This window comes from Heteronotia binoei, unplaced genomic scaffold, assembly GCF_032191835.1.
Source record: "Heteronotia binoei isolate CCM8104 ecotype False Entrance Well unplaced genomic scaffold, APGP_CSIRO_Hbin_v1 ptg000757l, whole genome shotgun sequence".
NCBI classification, from domain to species: domain Eukaryota; kingdom Metazoa; phylum Chordata; class Lepidosauria; order Squamata; family Gekkonidae; genus Heteronotia; species Heteronotia binoei.
Genome location: NW_026800085.1, coordinates 307,241 through 321,425, shown reverse-complemented (window position 1 = coordinate 321,425; position 14,185 = coordinate 307,241).

Genomic DNA, 14,185 nt, shown 5'->3' with positions numbered 1-14,185 from the left:
CCTGTCACTCAAAGGCTCTCTGTCATGTGTATATACATCACAAGTTTTTTAAAGCACAATCCATCACAGTAGGCTAAGCAGAGCAATAGTGATGATGATTCTAAGCATCTCTGACCTTTGCATCTGGTCACTCTGCTTATCCCTGTGAGAAATGTTTCACCCAATACATCCAAGAACTACATTTGCTTTTTTTAGAGTTGCTCCTAAAGCCTTCTCCAGCCATGTAATAAAGGTGATTGGTTAGAATACATATCCAGCCCTATAATCTCACAGCTCCCTTGCTAGAACCCAACAACAGGCTTCTCTTGGCAATGACTTCCTGGATGAACACTAAAGCTAATCACTCTGTGGACTCAGTCCAGGATTCAAAACCTCACAAGCTTTTATAGCTGAAAGTAATCCACTAAAAAAGCAGAAGGCTCTAACTAAAACATGAAGGGCTGTATTGCATTTGGTGTTTGCCAAGCTGTACTGGATTGAAAACATGGTTAACACAGTCAAAATTATATCAGTTCGTTAGTCAAAACAGCAGAAAAACATCAAATATGTCTAATGTGTCTGGAAATCTTCTGAGTACAGTAAGCCCAACCATGACTGTGAAACCTCATCATATTCAAGTATTAGTTTTGCATTTTTATGTCAAAATAGTTATGACACCAAATCAGAATGTATGGTGACAATCTACAGGGGTGTCAAACACGTGGCCTGAGGGCCAAATCTGGCCCCTGGAGGCCTCCTAGCAGGCCCCTGAGCAACTGGCTGTCATCTGCTTCCTTCTCCCTTTCTCTTGCTTCCTTCTGCATCACAGCTTGCTTTGCAAAGCTTGCTCAATCGCAAAAGAGCCACAGGGCAAAACCTCTGTTTTCTCCATTGTCTGAAGCTCTTCTCTTGGGAAGGAAGGGGGGGGGAGGGAGAGTTTGCTTTGCCAGGCTGTTTCAATCGCACAGTAGAGCTACTGAGCCAAGCCTCTCTTCCTTCTAGTGGTTGAGGCTTCTTCCCCTTTTGGTCCCCTAGGGAAGAAAGGAAAGAGCCAAAGTTTCCATTGCCCAGTTTTCCTGGATCTTATAGAGGAGATACAAGGAAAGCACTTCTAAGACCAAGTGCTAATGTTTTATTTTATGCTTTGGGTTGAAATAGAGGGCCCAAAAGGAAATTTATCTATGGGAGTTTGTTATCGCCCACCAAATCAAAAGATAGAGGATGATTATAATATGATGGAAGGCTTAAAGAAAATGGCTAGACGTAAAAACTGTGTCATCCTAAGTAATTTTAACTACCTGCAGATTGATTGGGTCAATATGTGTTCTGGTCAAGAGAAAGAGATTGAGTTTCTAGATGCTCTCAATGACTGTGCTATGGAGCAGATGGTCTCTGAACCTACAAGGGGTGGGGTGATTCTGGATTTGGTCCTAAGTAATGCCAAAGACTTAATGAGAGATGTAAAAGTGATTGCACCACTTGGGAGCAGTGACCATAACGTTATTGATTTCACCGTTTGTATAAATAGAGAGTTGCCCCAAAAGACCGGAACAACCACGTTTAACTTTAAAAGGGGTAAATTCTCAGAGTTGAGGAGGCATGTGAAGAGGAAACTGAAACGAAAGGTTAATACAGTCAAAACCCTTGGGAAAGCTTGGAGGCTATTTAAAACTACAAGCCTAGAAGCACAGATAAAATATATACCACAAGATAGGAAAGGCACAAACAGGTATAAGAAAAGGCCTGTATGGTTAACAAACAAAGTAATGGAAGCTGTAAAAGATAAGAAGGACTCTTTTAAGCGGTGGAAAGCTAGTCCAAGTGAGATTAATAAGAGGGAACACAGGCTGTGGCAAATCAAATGCAAGACTGTGATCAGGCAGGCAAAAAGGGACTATGAGGATCATATTGCAAAAAACATAAAGACCAACAATAAAAAATTCTTCAAATATATTAGAAGCAGCAAACCAGTCAGGGAGGAAGTGGAGTCCTTGGATGACCAAGGGATCAAAGGATTACTGAAGGAGGATAGGGAAATGGCTGAGAAGCTGAATGCATTTTTTTGCCTCTGTCTTCACTGTGGAAGATGAGAAGTGTTTGCCTGCTTCAGAACCACTTATTTTGGAAGGGGTGTTGAAAGACCTGAGTCAGATTGAGGTGACAAGAGAGGAGGTCCTACAACTGATTGACGAATTAAAAACTAATAAATCACCAGGTCCAGATGGCATACATCCAAGAGTTCTGAAAGAACTCAAAGTTGAACTTGTGGATCTTCTGACAAAAATATGTAATCTTTCATTGAAAACTGCCTCCGTTCCTGAGGACTGGAAGGAAGCAAATGTCACCCCCATCTTTAAAAAGGATTCTAGAGGAGATCCGGGAAATTACAGGCCAGTCAGTCTGATTTCAATACCAGGAAAGTTGGTAGAAACCATTATCAAGGACAGAATGAGTAGGCACATTGATGAACACGAGTTATTGAGGAAGACTCAGCATGGGTTCTGTAAGGGAAGATCTTGCCTCACTAACCTGTTACATTTCTTTGAGGGGGTGAACAAACATGTGGACACAGGAGACCCAATAGATGTTGTTTACCTTGACTTCCAGAAAGCTTTTGATAAAGTTCTTCATCAAAGGTTCCTTAGTAAACTCGAGAGTCATGGAGTAAAAGGACAGGTCCTCTTGTGGATCAAAAACTGGCTAATTAATAGGAAGCAGAGAGTGAGTATAAATGGGCAGTCTTCGCAGTGGAGGAAGGTAAGCAGTGGAGTGCCGCAGGGCTCAGTACTGGGTCCCATGCTCTTTAACTTGTTCATAAAAGATTTGGAGTTGGGAGTGAGCAGTGAAGTGGCCAAGTTTGCAGATGACACTAAATTGTTCAGGATGATGAGGATTGTGAGGAACTCCAAAGGGATCTGTTGAGGCTGGGTGAGTGGGTGTCAGCGTGGCAGATGAGGTTCAATGTGGCCAAGTGCAAACTAATGGGGCCAAAAATCTCAGCTACAAATACAAGTTGATGGGGTGTGAACTGGCAGAGACTGACCAAGAGAGAGATCTTGGGGTCGTGGTAGATAACTCACTGAAAATGTCAAGACAGTGTGCAATTGCAATAAAAAAGGCCAACGCCATGCTGGAAACTATTAGGAAGGGAATTGCAACCAATCAGTCAGTATCATAATGCCCCTGTATAAATCAATGGTGCGGTCTCATTTGGAATACTGTGTGGAATTCTGGTCACCGCACCTCAAAAAGGATAGCATTGGAAAAAGTGCAGAAAAGGGCAACTAGAATGATTAAAGGGTTGGAACACTTTCCCTATGAGGAAAGGTTAAAACGCTTGGGGCTCTTTAGCTTGGAGAAACGTCGACTGCGGGGTGACATGATAGAGGTTTACAAGATTATGCATGGGATGGGGAAAGTAGAGAAAGAAGTACTTTTCTCCCTTTCTCACAACACAAGAACTCGTGGGCATTCGATGAAATTGCTGAGCAGTCGGGTTAGAACGGATAAAAGGAAGTACTTCTTCACCCAAAGGGTGATTAACATGTGGAATTCACTGCCACAGGAGGTGGTGGTGGTTACAAGCATAGCCAGCTTCAAGAGGGGGTTAGATAAAAATATGGAGCAGAGGTCCATCAATGGCTATTAGCCACAGTGTATGTGTGTGTGTGTGTGTGTGAAAAAATTTTGGCCACTATGTGACACAGAGTGTTGGACTGGATGGGCCATTGGCCTGATCCAACATGTCTTCTCTTATGTTCTTATGTTTAAGTTTAAAAAAACCCTTCAATTGTGTTTGTGTCCTTTTTAAAGTTTATATCTCTAATACCTGGAATTACATTTTATGACACACATGGCCCAATCCAACAAAGACTCATTTATGTCGGATCCAGCCCTCATAACAAATGAGTTCAACACCCCTCATCTACATGTATCCACAATGTGTTCTTCTGGTAGTCTGATCTTCAGAATAAGTTATCTTCCATTCTGATGTTTTAATTCTTCGAGGATTTCTAAACTTTGTTGATATAAATGGCCGCACCTTTTTTCTTGGTTTGGACAGAGGCTATATAAACTTTTCCCAATCTTTTGCACGGCTGTTCTTATATATACAGATGCACTGTTGTAGAGCATGTTTCTAAGGAATGTTTGCCCGACTAAATTTATTCTAAGCTTTAGGCAAGACTTTCCTCATCTAACACCCCTTTCCAGGGTCAATAATGCAGTTTTATATCGTTTTAATTTAGGCTGATTTGCTTTTGATGTTTTGTATCTGTATTAATTTTTTTTGACATTTTAATAGCTTAAATTGGGTTTGAATGATGCTTTTTCTTTTGCAATTTTGTGTGCCATTTTGGCTGTTGTCCTAGAAAAAATGGGTTCTAAAATGCGATAAAAGAACAAATGAATGTGCAAGTGGTATTTTGGTAGAAATTTTGAATGTTGTTTACCTTCTACTTTCCTAATTGACTTGTGGCACTTCAACACATCCACACCACATGAATTTCCATAGTGGCACTAGCTACACACAGTGGTGATCTTATCTACATGTGCAGTAGTGAGTTGACAGAATGCTGAGATGTGACTATATAGACCATACTACTTAGTACTGCTGACTAGAAATCACATTTCTATTTAACAACCCCTTGGAAGTAGAGAACCAGTATAGTAGATAAAGGCCTGAGTAAGAACCATTCTGCCTGTATGTTAGGTACAAACTAGATGTGATTTTTTTAAAAGTCAAGTCTAGGGGTTCACTCTTTCCACAGCCACACAACTGGCTGTTACAAAATAAAGGAGAGCTCAAATGAACTGGAAACTGAGACATGGGAGCTCTTTCCTTCCCATCTACACTGTTTTTTGGCCAGAAACAGTGCTGGTGGGAGATACTTTCTGCACATTTCTGGTTGGGAAAATGATGCAAAGAGGAAGGTAAGAACCAGGACTTTTTTAAAAAGCAGGAACACACAGGTTGGCTTGGCATCAGAGGCTGTGGCCTAATATGCAAATGAGTTCTTGCTGGGCTTTTTCTACGAAAAAAGCCCTAGTAAGAATCCTTCAGGTAGCCGGCTCGAGGTTGACTCAGCCTTCCATCCTTCCGAGGTCGGTCAAATGAGTACTCAGCTTGCTGGGGGGAAAGTGTAGATGACTGGGTAAGGCAATGGCAAACCTCTAAAAAGTCTGCTGTGAAAGCATTGTGATACGTCACCCCAGAATCAGAAATGACTGGTGCTTGTACAGGGGACTACCTTTACCTTTAAGAACCCCTCCATCACAATTCCCAGCTGAACTGGGGTCACCTTTATTTTTAAACAGCTGCTGTGTGTCTGCAGAAAGATTGTGTCCCCTTTAAAAAAAATAATGTCTAATTTGACCCTTAGTTTTCTATTTCTGGGAATGTTTTTGAATGTTTTACGTGCAAATGTTTTATATGGGAGAGCACTAAGAACTGGAATCTCATCTGAGATGAGCCTGAAGTGGTGGAGACCATTCTCAGTCCCCCTCAGTGGCAGATCCAGCCTTAGGCTATGAAGGACACGTCTAGGCCAACAACAGTATGGTTGTATCTCCATCCTTTTCCTTCTATATTTCCATCTTCTTTCTTCTATATCTGCCTCTATAAAGCTCTTAAATGCTACAGAAATTTGCAGGGCATATTCCAAAGGGAAATAGAAACTCTATGTTCAGGTGGAGTAAGAGTTCAGACATAAACACTATGGGAAAGTTTGGATTTCTTAATCTGTTGAAGTTGTAAGCAGCATGGCTTATATGACTGGTGTGTCAGTTCTCGAAATATGTCCTGACCTATGAAGCTTCTGTACCAAGTCAGTGGTCCCTATAAGTCAGAACAGTTTCCAGGCTACGAATAACAGCGGCTGTCTAAGATCCTGACAGGAAAGGTGTTTTCTAATATCAGTGCTTCTCTATGAAGAGATACTGGTGGTGAATTTGGAACTTTCTCCATGCAAAACAGGGGCTTTAACTGTGAGCTACACAGTCCATTCTTGGGGGGGGGGGGAGTGGTATTTAGGCCTGTGACACTTTTACTTCCAGAATTTCTCCTACAGTGCTTTAGCATTTCTCTCTGAACACTAGTTATATTTTCCTGATGGGAATCTGCACTAACCTTTTCATTAGCTGTGCTCAATAGGTTGTCTTTGGCAGGCAAAAACCTGGGACCATGGTTGTCATTAGCAATGTCCAGTGATTTAGGTCACCCATAGTGCAGTTCTAAAAGGAGTTACACCTTTCTATGCCTATTGAGTTCAATGGATTTAGCAGGGTATAACTCTGCTTAGGATTGCAAGACCAGTGTATTTAAGAGATCACCAAGGTTTCAAGCTGAATGGAGAACATTAATCGATAGCTCCAGGAACAGCTGTTTTCTGGGCATGACCCTTGCTGCTCAGGTAGCAACACAGAACACATCAGGCATTGTAAAAGGTTAATGACTACAGTGCAATGGGCTGAAGTTAATGTCAGCCAGGGTGCTGCTTAACAGGCTGTTAATTGGATAACAGGTGAGTTTCAATTAGGAGCATTTAAAATGTGTGTAACTGAATTAGCATGGTTGTAAGGAGTGTAAATAAACATTAAGCTGTTTAACCAGCTATTTTGCTCACTTGTGTTACTAAGGAAACTGCTGTTAGGATCTGCCATGTTTGAAAACAATGGTTTATGGAGCTCAAAATTCATTCACATGCACAGCCCATTTAGACTGATGAAATGAAGCATCCCATTTCTGTCATCTTATCCTGAGTTGATGCATACATACATTTTTCTTCACTTAGCATTGTGGATGTTCTCCACTGAAAATATTTGAGATTGCCATGGGAAAAATGAATCTTTTATCTACAGTATTTCAGTTGTGATGCTCTAATTACACATGCAAGTTGTACCTTGATCTTAATTGATTAAATGTTGAACAACATGCATGAACAGGCCCTAAGCCTTCTTTTGCCCATAACTTGATTTTACATAACTTGATTTTACATACTTGGATTGCAGCGACTTGGCAACAGTGATCCATGTGATGATCACCTCGAGAATAGACTACTGCAACATCCTCTACATGGGGCTGCCCTTGACCCAAATTCAGAAGCTGCAACTGGTGCAAAACATGGCAGCCAGGTTGTCATTGGAGCTACCTTTACGGGAGCATGTTCAACCTGCACAGAAAACGCTGCACTGGTTGCCAGCAGCATTCTGGATTCGCTTCAAGGTGCTGTCATGACCTTTAAAGCCCGATAGGGCCTGGGACCTGTCTACCTTCAGGACCACCTTTCCCCATATGAGCCCCAGAGAGCACTGCATTCAGGTTCCCAAAATCTCCTTATGGTCCCTGAGCCAAAAGAAGCTCAGCTGTCTACCAATACAGCAAAAGCCTTTTCGGTAGCAGCCCTCAGGGCCCTGCAGGATCTGCCACAGTTCTGCAGGGCCTGCAAGACTGAACTGTTTGGGGAGGGGAGTGACCACCATTTCACAGCATCAACAACTTTAACGGATTCCAATATAAGCGTAGAGCACTAAATAACATCTAGCAATATCAATACCCATCTTGGATTTTTATAGACTGTAAATTGTATGAAATGACTTTTATTGTATATCTGTTTTTAATTTTTATGTTGTTTTAACGGTTGTTAGCTGCCCTGAGCCTGGAGGGAAGGATCTAAATATGATAAAATAAAATATAAATAAATAATCCAGTACACACTGGGTGGTTAAGAGGTGGAGAGAATTAATTTATTATCATCTCATTGCTGGCCCATCATTCTAAGCTGGCACCTCCAACTACAATAAAACAATTATTCTCCAGAGATGTACCTTTCCAAGGCCAGTTGGCATCTCCTCTAGACTCGGTTGTGAATACTTTATCAAAACAACCCAAGATACCAGACCTTGTTGTAGATCAACTTTTTCATTTATATCAAACCTTTGGGCCTTCAAAAAGATGCTATATTTTCCTTTGACTGCAGGTCTGGCCTTCATCCTGAGCTAAATTGCTCCACTGCCCACAGACTATAGGACTTAATGTCGACACTTGGTTGGGCCATTAAGGACAATCTGCTAGATTGGAATGTGCTTTCGGTTTTGCAGCCAAGTTGAGATGCTGCAGAAAGAAAGACAGCTTTTAACTATGATTCCCTATTCTACTGTTTCTAAGTCCTATAAAACGTATACCTAAAGAAATCGCAAAATTCTATGTTGTATTCCACAGACCTGACAACCCTAAGCCAGGGGGCACCCAGACAAGATGAGAAGAATCCCTTGAGCTTTACTAGGGCCAGTGGCAATGATAGTCAGCAACTTCTTTTCATAAGCCCCTGCATCCGTTCAAGGCACAACAAGAAACCCTGCTATATGCAGAAAACTTTACTTTGCAGGCAACAAAATTATAGTTCCCATGACAGAATACTTATGCAACTTCTTTCTTTTTTTTTTTCTGCCTATGAAAAATATTTTGAATTAGTCACAGAATAGGTGAAAACCAATACTAATACCAGTCCTGAGAAAATGGCCATTATATATACAGTTCTGTGAGGAGGGTGGCCAGGTACTGGTTCGCTGCGTCTGGATATAAAAAGTTATGCTGCTAATGCTGAACATGGGACTTTTATACACAGCTTTTCTCAAGGTATGAACCCTTGCTGTTCTATATCCCAAAGTGATTTGCCCCTGCTGTGTTAACATCTCACAATGTTTGACTCTGGCTGTTCCCAAGCCTGTCTAAGATAACACTGTCTAAAACAGCTCTGTGAAGATGTGGGGTTTTTTTTCACCTTTGCAACACCTTTATTGTTATAGACTAGCAGGGTGGCCTCTAATATCATTACTCCCTTTTGGTTGAGTCTCAACATGACTTCAATATATGTCAGTGAAGCACTCTGATGCACCACAGAGAAAATGGCATTTATGTGGTAATTATATATGTGGTGATTATCATTACTGTTGCTGCCAATAGCAGCAATGATCCTGCTACCATCACACATGCCTTGATAACCACTGGACAAGATTATTCTAATATGTTTGATGTATAACAGCTTTTAAAGACTGTGAAGAAATGTTGATTGGTCTAAAATGCAGCTGCCAGATGTTAACTGGGAATGTTTCCCATTGTAAGCTACCCTTTTTAAAGAAAGTTTTGCACTGGGTACAGGGACGCACAAGGATTTGATGGTGTCATCTTATTTTTACTCCACACATTTCCTTTTCCTGAAAGCTTCCACAACTGTTCCTCTTTTCCTGCTTCCTTCACACCTGTCCACCAACCTACTTTTACTTGCCCCCCCCCCTTCAGCTTTCCCTCCTTCCCTCCATCTGGCAGCTCCTACCTTGAAAAATTATGGCCCACCTGGATACTGCCAGTCACCAGGCCAGGCCCAGTTGCACAGTGGGGAACCTTCATTGACTTGTGGAGGGCATCTCCTTTCTCCCTGTATCCCCTAAACTACATTATTTCCCTCCTCATGGCATTCCCCATATCCTCATCTTTCCCTGCTTCCTTCTCTCCTTCCCATCCACCCACCAATCTATCTTTTATCCCTATCTTTGATTATACTTATATTAATTTCCCTCTTTTACATTCTACTTTTCTCCACAGTGGGGTCCCGAACAATACTCCCTCTCTCTAAGCTGTGGAGTCTTGTGAGCAAAAATTCTACTTTGTGAATTACTGGCATTAAAGTTCTGAGCTACTGCATAAATTAGTTAGCTCACACTAACTCAGCTTAGAGGGAACACTGGTTCCAAAATGGCTTACATCATTCTCCAGTCTGTCCTCAAAACACCTTGGGATATTGAAAGAATGAAAGAGAGTTTTCCCAGTCTAAACAAGTTATAGGAACCAAGTAACCCAGCAAACACCAGATGTAGTTGGAAACTGCTTTGGAGGTTTGTTTCAACAGCCAGCAAAGAACTTTCACATTTTCCCTGCCCCTGTGCAAATTCTAACAAGGGCTGCCTTAAATATCTCATCACAGACCGTGCAATAGTTTACCCTTCAATTGGAGATGACATAGTGGCAGTGCTGATTATTATTATTATTAAGGAAACAAGAATCTGCATATGAATGTGAAAATCCATTCTTGATAGATAGATCTCATTGGCATCAGTGGAATCAATATACAGAGATAAATGTTTAAGGGCTCTTAAATGTGCTCAACTTTTGCTGGGTTGTGTTTCTCTAAAATTGACATTTTATTTCATTGCAAATATAGAAGCACATGTTTGTATGTTTGATCTGTCTTTGTTTTCACCTTGAGAGGAGGTTCAGTATGGTGCAGTACTTGAAGTGTTGAACTAAGTTTTAGGACATCTGGGTTCAAATCCCTACTGTATAAAGAAGCTCACTGGAAATTGCTGCCCCCCACCCCTTAGAAAATCTTGATTGCCTTTAAGCCTTTGAAACTGCAGGGTTAGATACAGGCCTCTCTTTCTCATCCTAACCTCATGGAATTGCTGTCAAGACAAAATGGAGGAGGGGAGAGCTATGGCTGCCAAACTGAGCTCCTTGGAAAAAGGGCCAGGATTCAAATGTCAGAGGTAGATAACAAGACTTGTTTTACTTCTTGTTGTACATTTTACCATATTTCCAAATTTAAGGAATGACAGCCACAAAATGGAGGGATGAAATTATATGAAACAAACTTCATTGCAATGCATAATGCAGTTCCATGGGGGATTCCTATAATTAATTTAATAACTTGTTTTACCTAGATGCAAACTCATTGCTACACACTTGGATTTTCTAATGAGACTAATGTCTGTTTCATATTCTGTTAAGGAAGCATTTTATTTATAAATATTAAATTAAAATGGAGTAACTTTAAGTGGGAAAGTGGTAGTCACGTAAATAGCAGATGAATTTATTATGGTAAGTGCCACTCAAATGAAGGCTAAATGAATCCATGGTAATAGGACATTTTATTTTTAAGCATTATCGGAACACCTTGCAAGATTCATGCATGGGTTATTTAAGCACTTTAAAGGGGCCTGAAATGCCTTGATATGAGAATCTGCTCCTGCACAATGCTTCATTGGAAAGTCTGTATAAACAAGTTCTTTCCTTTGGGATTCCTTTGATTGATATCAGAAGTCAAATTCTGTGTGACTGGATCATCATTCTTCCCTTCAGAAAACATTAGAGTTTATTTGGCACCATCTCAGGAGCCAGTCTCTGAATTGCTACTAGTGATATATCTTGTTTTATTGGGAGATACTGTTCCAGCAGCTTTCTGAAATGCAATGAGAAGGGCTGTACAGGATGCTTCAGGAAAGAAACAGATAGGATCCCAAAAAGGCAGTTGCACAGGGCACACAGAAAGCTCAGAGGGGTTCTCAGGTGTCAACATAGAATATCTACACCTCACTGCACCTTTACCATTTATAGTATATGGCCCACACAGGCATAGTGTGTCTAACATGTCTGTATGGAGATGATGTCATTGACATGTTAAGAAAAACAGGGGCTATATGGGTGTTGGGGTATTAAGAGATCTGCAAACTGCACTAAGGAAGACCAGTGTCCAGGACTTGAATCAGAAAGTAGAGCTGTGGCACTAGGGTTGTCACTGATATGAGCAGGAATACAAAGATCTTGACACAAATGAAGGATGTTTCATTAGGCCAGAAATGGAGTTTAGTTAAACAAGCCACATGGAGAATCCAGAGATTCATAACAGAATACTGTTGGAGAGGGGTAATGAACAAAGGAGTAACAAAATAATATGGCATTTAGTAGACTACAGTCTAAATCTCAAAAATAAAATAACCCATATCAGGGTTTCCCAAACTTTTCTTTCCTATGGCCCGGTTATTTTTACATGTCTCCTTCATGGTCCACTAAAATTTGGGGGTGGAGCCAAGAGACTTTGGGGGTGGAGCAGGGAGACAGGATTTATGTCATTTCCTGTGGTGTCAAGGGCCAAGTGATATCACTTCCGGGGCACACTGAACCAAAACTCCACCTTTTCATGTGATGTCACTTCCAGGGCACTCCCCCAAACCTGCCTCTTCTTCTGAAGTAACTTCATTTTTAGAAAAATCTCTCTGAAACTCATGCTGAACTAAAATGGGGGTGGAAAGTGGGTGGTCCTCTCTTTTCACTCCCACACTTGCATGCACCTATCTGTTTGTGTGTTCTTCTCCAGCTTGCAAGCACTCCTAATGCCCATGTTCAATTGCCTGCACCACCTACACACCCCTTCCTTAACAGAACTGGCCCGTGTATGCAGTTGGGAGTGCAGTTGCCATTGCCATCAGGAATGACAGCACTGTGTATCACCCACACTGGGCCCTGGCAGCTGCTACTACTGGAACCCTGACTCAAGCTATAACCAAGCTTGCTTGGTTTCAAGAAAATCTTTTGACAGCTATTTTTCATAATTTTCTTTCGCTGAAACACTGGGGAATTGCTGTGAAAGGTAGCAGAGACTATACTGCAATTAATTAATTAATTTCAAGTTATAGGAATTTCATACAAGCTTTTCTTCAGTTATCCCAAAAAGGATATTTAAGAGGGGCTTGCAGCTTTTTACTGGTTGTGTTTCCCATGCATTTAAAATATGAAGCTTTTGTAGAAAAAGTCAAAAAAGGTATCAAGATGTTTTTTGAATATAATCTGAAACAAGATATGTCGATGCCAATCATCTGGGATACTTTTAAGGCCTTCTTTAGAGGAATCGCAATTGGATATCTGGCAAAAAGAAAGAAAGAAAGGATGAAGGCCTATAACGATTTAATAGCAGAATTAAGCGAACAAGAAAAACAACAAAAAATGAGGAGTTCGAAAGAAACGAAATTAAGGGTTTACGCCACACAGCATGAAATTAACTTGTTACTTACAGACGAATTGGAAAAAAAAACTGAAATGGGCCAAACAAAACTATTTTGAAAATGCGAATAAACCTAGTAGATGGCTGGCATACAAGCTGAAAAAGGAAAGAGGAAGAAATATTATCAGATCACTCAAAAATGAAACGAACGAGGAGGTCTTCAAAACATCCCAAATGCAAGTAATCATCCAAAACTTTTACCAGAACCTTTATAATAAACAGGAGATCTCAGAACAATTGCAGGTAGAATATATTGAAGAAGCCCAGATTCAGCAGCTAACCAAAGTGCAGAAGGAGGCCTTAGAGGAACCAATTACCATTCACGAAATTTGCGAAGCGATTAAGAAACAGAAAAATAACAAAATGCCAGGTCCAGATGGCCTCCCAATTGAATTTTTTAAAATATTTGAAGAATCTTTATTAATCCCATATAAGAATGTGATCGAGGAAATTCAAGATTCAGCTATTATCCCAGCATCTTGGAGAAAAGCAGTAATTTCTCTGATACATAAGGAAGGATCAGACCCTAGAGAGATAAAGAACTATCGCCCCAGCTCACTTCTAAATGCGGACTTTAAAATTTATGCTACAATCTTATCAAACAGACTTAAAAAATTATTCCATCTGTAATACATGCTGATCAAACAGGCTTTGTCCCAGGGAGAAAGATGAACCAGAATATTAGATATTTTCTCAACATATTAGAATATTATCATGAACACCCAGATAAACAATTTGCTGGTATTATGTTGGATGCTGAGAAGGCATTCAACAATGTAAACTGGGGCTTTATATCAAAATCCCTAAAGGCCATCGGGTGCGGAAGAAATTTTCATAAATTAGTAGAAGCAATATATACCAGACAAAACGCAAAAGTAAACCTCAACGGTCAGCTCTCCGATGCGATCGAAATTAAACAGGGTACGAGACAAGGCTGCCCACTGTCTCCTTTGTTATTTATTATTACTCTGGAATTTCTTCTCAAGAGCATAAGAGAGGATGACGAAATTAAAGGAACTAGAGTTAAGGAAGAAAAATATAAAATCCAAGCATTTGTAGATGACGTACTATTAGTAGTAGAAGATCCCATACACTCGATTGAACATATTAAGAAGAGACTTGACAAGTTTGGGGCAGTATCTGGCTTTAAAGTGAATATGAATAAAAATCAATTCTTAACACAAAACTTGACAAAAGAACAAATTACGTGTCTGGAGAAGAAATCAGGTTTTAGGTATGAGAAGAAAGTGAAGTATCTGGGTGTCTACGTGACAAGTGACGTGAGAACACTGCAAAAAGATAACTACGATAAAATTTTAAAGGAAATTCAGGCAGATTTGAACAGATGGAAAGATCTGCAAATCTCTCTGTTG